Consider the following 9,712-nt stretch of genomic DNA (forward strand, 5'->3'; position numbering starts at 1 on the left):
CAGGCACCCCTCAATAAATATTTCTTGAGTTAATGCTCAGAATCTGTCTATCTAGAATCCGTTTTGGGGAAGAGTGGGAGGCGGGCTGAGAAGGCAGGCTGGAGCAGGTGCCGGGGGCAGAGAGAAGCATTTCTATCTAGCCTGTCAGTTAGATCCTCACTGTTTAGTATGGCAGTCACTGGCCACAAGTGGGGATTGAGCATTTACAACATGACCGAGGAACTGAATTTTAAATTCTGTTTAATTTTGATTTATTTACATGTCCTAAAGTATATCTGGGACAACGTGTCTATGTGATTCTAAGTTTTATGAAATCCAAATACAGATGAATTTTGGTGAAAATTGATCATCTCAGCTGGATTTTGACATCATACAAAAGAAGATTATAAAAAATCTTATTTTTCTCTGAAGATTGCATGTTGAAATGGTACTATTTTGGATATATTGGGTTAAGTAAAAAATATTTTTAGAGTAATTCCAGGTATATAGCCAAAGAATTGAAAGCAGGGACTCAAACATGTACTTGTACACCAAAGTTCATAGCAGCGAATACCCAAAAGATGGTCACACCCAAATGTCCATCAACAGATGAATTCATAAGCAAAAACGGATATATATTTGAATATTATTCAACCTTAAAAAGGAATGGTATTTTGATCCATGCTACAACACAGATGTACCTCGAAAGTGAAATAAATGAAATAAGCCAGTGGCAAAAGGACAAACATTGTTTGAGTCCACTCATATGAGGTACATAGAATAGGCAAATTAATAGAAACAGAAAGAATAGAGGTTACCTGGGGCCAGAGGAATTGGGGAGCTACTATTTAATGGGTATAGAATTCCTGTTTGGGTTAATGAAGATGTTCTGGAAATGGACAGTGATGATATTTGCCCAACACTGTGAATAGACTAAATGCCTCTGAATGTGAATTTTATGTACATTTCACCACATCAAAAATTAATTTCACTTATTCCTTTTTGCTTTCAAAAAATTTGGCTACTACTAAATTTGGCTCCTAATTTAAAAGCCACTTTTAAATTACAAAAAATGGCTTCCTCATCCATGTTCTGTCAGACAGCTGTGGGCTAGACAATGGAGGACCTTGGGAGAAGATGAATATACATCTGTGGTGAAGAGTTCACTAATGTCTGTTGCACTAGGAAGGCCACTTGCAAGGAGGGCAAGAGGGTAGCACATTATGATGAATCCAAGAATTTAAGACTTGGCTGAATAGGTTGTGTATAAAAAGATGCATACAGGAAAGCCTGGATGGGCGGGGGAGGGGACCCACACTAGGACTTCATCCAGGAAGGGCTTTTTTTGTGGCTGAAGTGGGAACCTTCTAGAGATAGTTTTCTCTGAAGTGACAGGATAACTTGGCAGTCATCCCAGCGTGATGTTTCTTAATTGTCGTGGGATCAAATGAATACCACATGTGAAAGAGCTTTTTAATCTGAAGTGAGAGGTACAGGTGAGGGGAGATACAAGGGTGAGGCACAGGTAAGGTTAATCACAAGAGTGGGATTTCTTCAGTGTGCTTTTTTTTTTAATATTTTATTTATTTAGTTGACAGAGATCACAAGTAGGCAGAGAGGCAGGCAGAGAGAGAGGGGGAAGCAGGCTCCCTGCTGAGCAGAGAGTGGGATGTGGGGCTCGACCCCAGGACCCTGAGATCATGACCCGAGCCCAAGGCAGAGGCTTTAACCCACCGAGCCACCCAGGCGCCCCTTCAGTGTATTCTTGATGGTATTTTCCATCTGCTCCAGCGTCTATAAAGAAGCACTGGCTTGGGAAGTTTTCTCTTAGTGCCACAGAATCTTTTGTATAAAACTGTGAGAAGAGTCATCCATGTTGACTCTCTCAGTCCCTTGACTCCATTCCTCCAAAACTTCACCATCACTATTTTCAGAATATTGCTCTTGGAGTATGATTATCTTCCCATGTTCGATATTGTCCTGTTACTCGTAAAGTTTCCAATCACCCAGAAGCCAGGTAAGTGTTGACCCCAACTCAGGAGTGCGTCCCGGGTTTCAAGGACAAGTTGTACAGGAGAAGGTGAGAGAACAATAATGGGAGACAAATTTGTTCAACTTGGTCTGAAGCTCAGGGAAGCCAGTAGGAGATATAGGATCCGGAACTGCTCGAGGGCTGATCTTGTGGGTTTTCAGGAGTTTGAGCTACACTGGTCCCCTGGACCTTACTCCAGCATATCCTTAAAGCCCTCCCATAGTTTAGGAAACAGTCCAGTTCTGCCCCAGATCAAGAATGGCCATCACTGGGGCCACAACCCCACGTCCCCCCACATCAGAAGGATGTGGACCGCTCTGGAATTAAAATTTCACCTGAGTTGGGCTGAAAATGGCTCTGACGTGGGACGATACTGGGGAGAAAACCAAGTTTCCTGAAGAAAAATCCATATCCTCAGAATATGAGTTTAATACTCTACAAAACAATGCAGGGGCCTCCTCTATCCAAATGCAATCAGAAGCATGTAGCACTACTAAAAAGCTTGCCCCAAACAAGCTTTTTTTTTTTATCTCTGTGTATTTTATATTTATTGCCGTTTTTAGGTTTAGTGTGCCTTCGTTCTTTTAAAAGATCCCTATAAGGCCTAGGATTATGTCCTGTTCTGACTTGTCTCGACCAACTGTGTATAGATAGCATTGTTGCTGATATGGGATGACGGAGTAGGTGTTTTGTTTGTTTTTTTAAGATTTTGTTTATTTATTTGACAGAGACAGTGAGAGAGAAAACACAAGCAGGACAGGAGGGGAAGGGAGAAGCAGACTCCCCACAGAGCAGGGAGTCCTATGCCGGGCTTGATCCCAGGACTCTGAGGTCATGACCTGAGCCCAAGGCAGACACTTAACAACTGAGCCACCCAGGTGCCCCTGAAAGAGTAGGTTTTTAATATCCAAATTTCCACAGCCCAGCTCTGGTGTAAATAGTGCTTTTGGTGGGAGTTTACCCTTAGCCCTGATTATGTTGTCAGGGTCATGGCTAAGAGTTTGCATTATGTTTGTAGATATCACAAGTAATTGAGTTACTAGAGTTCATTGTTTCTTTCTGTCAATTCTGAGAAGAAAGCTATTTCTGGGTTCCGAGGTTCATGACTAGGTTTGCTCTCCACAAAGTAGGAATTAGAGGTAGTTATCTGAAAACAGAGAAGATGGACTTTGGCTTGAATCTTTTAAGTCACAGCTGGTTTAACTCAACCTGGTAACGATTCTAGCACCCACCACACCCACGTTAATGGGACAGAGGAGCATGACACAGTTTCTCAGGGAAATGAAGAGGCATGGGGGGAAGGTACTCATCTACTAAATGCTTAAATTATCTGAGATAAAGACTGGGCTCCAAACAGGAGACTACTAAAAAAAAAAAAAAATCACTATTTTATAAATTAGCAAACTTCTGGGGGCGCCTGAGTGGCTCAGTCATTTAGGTGTCTGTTGGTTTCAGCTCAGGTCATGATCTCAGGGTCGTGAGATCGAGCCCCATGTCAGGCTCATTCTGGGTGTGAAGGCTGCTTGAGATTCTCTCTCTCTCTCTGCCCTCCCCCCCACTTTTTTTTAAATTAGCAAACTTAATTCTTCTTGTCTGTAGTACCAGAGAATGCAGTTCAGCTACAGGTGCCAAGGGATTAAAAAGGATACCTAAACCTTTTAATCCAGCAACACTAACAAATGGTAAAGTCAAAGTTCTTTAATCTTTTGGATTGTTCTGGGAGAGCCACAGTAGTTTTATATGTGTGTGACTATAATATCTGCACACTAAATTGTCAGGATGCCAACATTTCTGCGTTCTCAATTTCTGGTAGTAGTTCTGTAGTTGTCGCTTTGTGTTTTTTATAAGTTAATGGCATGGTTGTGCATTGTGTCTTGTCCTCTTGTCTCCTGACAAATTAAGCTATTTTGCTAAAGTCCAGTAACTATTGAATCCACTAATTAGTAATGTTTATGGGAAGGGCAGAAACAACTGCTATCAGCTGTTTGTTTTTTTTTCTGAAGGATTCATAAAATCTCAAATCCACATATTGCTTGATTCTGAATGAACATAGATTTTTTTTTAAAGATTTTATTTATTTATCTCAGAGAGAGAGATCACAAGTAGGCAGAGAGGCAGAAGCAGGCCCTCCGCTGAGCAGAGAACCCGATGCAGGGATCGATCCCAGGAACTAAGATCATGACCTGAGCTGAAGGCAGAGGCTTAACCACTGAACCACCCAGATGCCCCGAACATAGATTTTTACATCCTATAAGCAATTATCATGTTTTTCCATGTTGCTACATTATCTTTTTTAAGATTTTATTTATTTATTTGAGAGAGAGAGCGTGAGTTGAGGGTGGGGCAGAGGCAGAGGAAGAGGGACAAGCAGACTCCTCGCTGAGCACAGAAACTGCCCCAATGCAGGGCTTCATCCCAGGACCCTGAGGTCATCATCTGAGCCAAATCAAGAGTCAGTCACAACCAGCCGAGTCACCCAGGTGCCCCTACATTATCTTTTTTAAAATGTCCATTTAATAATTGCACCATAGGGCACCTGGGTAGCTTAGTGGGTTAAAGCCTCTGCCTTCGGCTCAGGTCATGATCCCAGGGTCCTGGGATCGAGCCCCCGCATCGGGCTCTCTGCTCAGCAGGGAGCCTGCTTCCCCCTCTCTCTCTGCCTGCCTCTTTGCCTACTTGTGATCTCTGTCTGTCAAATAAATAAATAAAATCTTAAAAAAAAAAATTGCACCATAGCGATTGTTTGAGCCATTGGGGATCAATGCAAATTTCTAGGTGTGGGACCAATCTACTGAATCAAAAAAACAGAGGGTGAGCTCAAGAATCTGTTACATCAATTCTGCTTCACTAGAGCTGGGTTAAAAGCCATGATTCTCCATTGTTGTAAATAATTTTGCAGTAATGTCTCTGTGAACTTTTGTTTTCCTTCTTTGAGTAATTTCCTTATTTTTTAGTATGTCATTTTTTTTCTAAATGTGATGAACTAGGAGTACTTATAACATTTAATCTATTTTCCTAACTTTATTATTTTCTTTTCTCATATTAATCAACAAATATTTCCAACAATAATAGACTCAATTTTTACCTACATTTTAAATTCTACACGTGAGACAGGCAGTAGTTTAAATCTAGGGAAGTTATGAGACAAAAGACAAAATCTTTCTACACTCTACTTGGTTGACTAGGTTAGGAAAGAAGGCAGTGGAGGTGTAAAGTGGGTTTGTAGCCACACGTATGGGAATAGTATTAACTAATGGAAGGGAATGTTCTTCATACTTAGAGAGCAATTTCACATACCTTTTTTTAAAAAAAGGATTTTATTTATTTGAGAAAGAGCACAAGGAGGTGTGGTGAGGGGCAGAGGGAGAAGCAGACGACCCACTGAGCTGGGAGCCTGACACAGAGATCCTGACCGGAGCCCGAGGCAGACGCTTAACCAGTTGAGCCACGCAAGTGCCCCATAATTTCACATTCATTATCTGATTAGGTTCTCTTAATCCTGTGAGGCAGGTATGATTCTTCACACAATATATGTAAAAGGAAGCCAAGGCTTAAGGTTGTTAAGAAAATGCTCAAAGTGTGGGTCATTGTCTGAATGTGGAAGCTTTCCTGCTTGTTCTTTTCTATGCTGCCTCACATCATAGGATTTATTTACTGGGGGTACCTGTTTCTTATTTATTTATTTATTAACATACAATGTATTATTTGCCCCAGGGGTACAGGTCTGTGAATCATCAGGCTTACACACTTCACAGCACTCACCCTTTCACATACCCTCCCCAATGTCCATCACCCATTCACCCTCTCTCTCCCACCCCACCCCCCAGCAACCCTCAGTATGTTTCCTGAAATTAAGAGTCTCTTCTGGTTTATCTCCCTCCCTGGTCCCATCTTGTTTCATTTTTTCCCCTCCCTTCCCCCCATGACCTCCCACCCTGCCTCTCAAATTCTTCATATCAGGGAGATCATATGTTAGTTGTCTTTCTCCGATTGACTTATTTCACTAAGCATAATACCCTCTAGTTCCATCCACATCATTGCAAATAGCAAGATTTCATTTCTTTTTTTTTGTTTTGTTTTTTAAGATTTTATTTATTTATTTGACAGACAGAGATCGCAAATAGGCAGAGAGGCAGGCAGAGAGAGAGGGGAGGAAGCAGGCTCTCTGCTGAGCAGAGATCCCTATGTGGGGCTCGATCCCAAGACCCCGGATCATGACCTGAGCTGAAGGCAGAGGCCTTAACCCACTAAGCCACCCAGGCGCCCAAGATTTCATTTCTTTTGATGGCTGCATAGCATTCCATTGTATATATATACCACATCTTGTTTATCCATTCATCTGTTGATGGATATCTAGGTTCTTTCCATACTTTGGTTATTGTGGACATTGCTGCTATAAACATTTGGGTGCAAGTGCCCCTTCAGATCTACCTTTGTATCTTTAGGGTAAATACCCAGCAGTACAATTGCTGGGTCATAGGGTAGCTCTATTTTCAACGTTTTGAGGAACCTCCATGCTGTTTTCCAGAGTGGCTGCACCAACTTGCATTCCCACCAACAGTGTAGGAGGGAAGTACCTGTTTCTTTCTTTCTTTCTTTTTTTAAGATTTTATTTATTTATTTGACAGACAGATCACAAGTTGGCAGAGAGGCAGGCAGAGAGAGAGAGAGAGAGAGAGAAAGAGAGAGAGAGAGGAGGAAGCAGATTCCCTGTTGAGCAGAGAGCCCGATGCGGAGCTTGATCCCAGGACCCTGGGATTATGACCTGAGCCGAAGGCAGAGGCTTTAACCCACTGAGCCACCCAGGCACCCTGAGGTATCCGTTTCTTAATAGAATGTTGAGAGAAGTTTTCTTCTTTACCTCTACTTTTATTTCTGCTTTAAAAAATTAGAAAATTGGGGCTCCTGGGTGAAGACACAGAATGGCAAAGGGCCTGTTTGAGGGGTTGGCGGAAATGATAAGCTGGAAATTAGGCCTGGCTGAGATCAGAGCAGAGGGCCTTGGAGAGGCCATTTAGGTCTTGGGTAACTGAGAAAGTTTTGAAACTTTTGCAGAGGAAAAATAAATGGTTATCTGTATGAGGGTGGTTTCCCTGGTGGTGGTGAGAAGGGTTCACCAGAGAGGACCGAGACAAATTGGGAGGGTCTTCCACAGAGCCTGCTAGGAAATACTAGACTAGAGCAGGAGGGAAGAAATGAGAAGAGGGAAGAGAAGCCGTACGGGGAGAAACAATACAACTAGGTGGCTCATGGAGAGAATCAGTGAGGGTGATCGGTATCTGAGAAGGTGCTAGTGACATTGGCCATTACAAATGCAGGACAATGAACAGGCTTTTGATTGCTAGATGTGAATGATATAATGAATGCAACTTTGGATATTTTGTACCAATTATGTAGGACAGCATCCCTCATATGGTTGATGCCAAATTATTAGTTTTAATTCATCTCAACACCTATGAGTTCCTACCACTTGCTAAGTGTTAGAGATCATACAAAGATGAGTAAGACAAGGAAAAAAAAAGATGATTAAAACAAATCTTGCCTCAAATAGCTTTCAGCCTGATGACAGAAATACATAATAATAATAATAATAATAATAATAATAGGTATAAGAATCATCAAGACCTGAAGAAGAAAAAGATTATAGTCCTTTAGAGGCAAGCTGTGATGGTTAGTATACATTTTTTTAAGTCAAACATTTTTCAGCTGTTTCCAAGGGCCGTGGTCAACTATGGCCATAGGATCTCCAACTGTATGTGAGAGCAACCTGGGGCAGCTCTGACAGCACTGGTCTGCGTCACATCTACCTGCAGCTGCTAGAATGGCTCAAGAGGAAAAGGAAGGGCATTTCCCCCCCTGTAAATGGCAAAAATATTCATTGAAATGGTCAAGTTCAGAAGTATCTAATAAATGTTGACTCTGTGCACTCAAGTGTAGGGATTAGACTATAAAAATCTTGGCGAATTCCTTCCAGGGGGATGGTAGGAGCTGCTGTTGGCTCACCAGCCTCCTGGAGTTTCCCTGGTGAAATCTGAAACCAGCCTCTACTCAGAGGAGAGAGAGAAAGAAAGCAGGAGGCCACTCCAGGTTTGTAGGTGGCAGGTTTAATAAGCAAAGGGGACTTGCATATGAGGTTTATCTTGGACTGCGGCAAGATGAGAAAAAACAAATTTTTTTTAGCAACAAAACCTGTTTTATTTTTTCAAATACAGATACAGAAGTTTGCATGTTTTGCAAATATTGCTTCAAAGCAACCTTTCTGTACACAGCACCTTCTGTTCTCATAGATCCTAAGCACATTTGTATCCACAGTGCAATGTGGGCTCATTGAGTATCCAACTTGCACAACACTCATCATTTAAAGAGGCAAAATGATTAGTCAAAACACAACTGTTTTTGTCAAGGCAATTTTTAAAAAAGATTTTATTTATTTGACAGAGAGCACAAGTAGGCAGAGCAGCAGCAGAGGGAGAGGGAGAAGCAGACTCTCAGCTGAGCAGGGAGCCTGATGCAGGGCTGGATCCCAGGTCTCCGGGATCAGGACGTGAGCGGAAGGCAGATGCTTAACCTACAGAGCCACCCAGGCACCCCACAAGGCAATTTTTTATAGGTGGATAGTTTTTCTCTAAAGAAAATTTAGGTAGTGTACCTATTTCTAAATGGTAACAGTAATCTTTGCAAACAACAACTTCCAGTGGCCCTGCTTGGGGTTAATTCGGCTTGACCCAGAAATTGGAATGGAGCCTCTCTCAACCTGACTTTAAATTAGACAGGCACCCCGAGGTAATTAGAACCGGGAGTCATTCCTCCTTCCCTAATGACAAAAGTCATAGTGGGTGAAATGGGATTATTTTCTTGGCAAAATTTAAACAACAAACCCAACCAATGATGGCCACTTGACACAATGAGGGTAATTCAGTTTCTGCTTCCATCTTTGGAAAATAAATGAGATTGAGTCCCTTAAAGTTGTAGTTTCCCCAGAATTGATGCTCAAATGTATTTTCAGAAAAGAAAAATCAGTAATTTAATAATACCACAGTGCTCATACCTCACAGTTGTGGCTCACACCCACCGGCCAAATCTTAAAAGTTTATACGGTGGCCTTGACCGGGTTCAGTCATGTACAGTGTCCGTGCTCTCAATAACCACATCCCTATCTCAAAGCTGTGTCCTTGGAGCTGCCTCTGGGAGCAGGAAAGGCAAGCACCCCACGTCCCAAGGACAGGGGAGGTGGGGAAACCTTTGAGTATCTGGGTCCAGCTCACAGGTCAATAGGCAGATACAGATACATGAGTGAAAATCCATGCCTATAAACAGCTAAGAAAAAGATGGACAGAAATGATTTGGTAGATCTCAATTTACTGTAGTCTACACTGGCAGACTGGAGATACACATACTTAGGCAGTTTCTCTGCTCCTGAACACTTTGACCGAAACACCACAGTTTAGGCTTTCTTTGGGCTCGTCAGTCCCAAGGCAGATTGGCAGATGAGGGAAGCCTTTTTAAACATTGCAGCTGGGGTGTCTGGGTGGCCTGGTTGGTTCAGCGCCTGCCTTCAGCTCAGCTCATAATCTCAGAGTCCTGGGATCTGGCTCCAGGTCTGGCTCCCTGCCCAGTGGGTAGTCTGCTTCTCTCTCTCCCTCTGTACCTCTTTGCCTCCTCCCACTCCCCACCCCTCATGCTCAGGTGCTCTCTCTCTCT

General features: G+C 42.5%; 1 non-coding gene across 1 annotated transcript; it reads left to right on the forward strand.

The window, feature by feature from the left end:
* The first annotated feature begins 7,714 nt into the window (after nt 1-7,714).
* On the forward strand, nt 7,715-7,846 carry LOC123942932. The gene has a single exon (XR_006818554.1). It is a non-coding gene; the product is annotated as a small nucleolar RNA SNORA44 (small nucleolar RNA).
* The last annotated feature ends 1,866 nt before the right edge of the window (nt 7,847-9,712 follow it).

This window comes from Meles meles, chromosome 5, assembly GCF_922984935.1.
Source record: "Meles meles chromosome 5, mMelMel3.1 paternal haplotype, whole genome shotgun sequence".
In the NCBI taxonomy this organism is placed as follows: Eukaryota; Metazoa; Chordata; class Mammalia; order Carnivora; family Mustelidae; genus Meles; species Meles meles.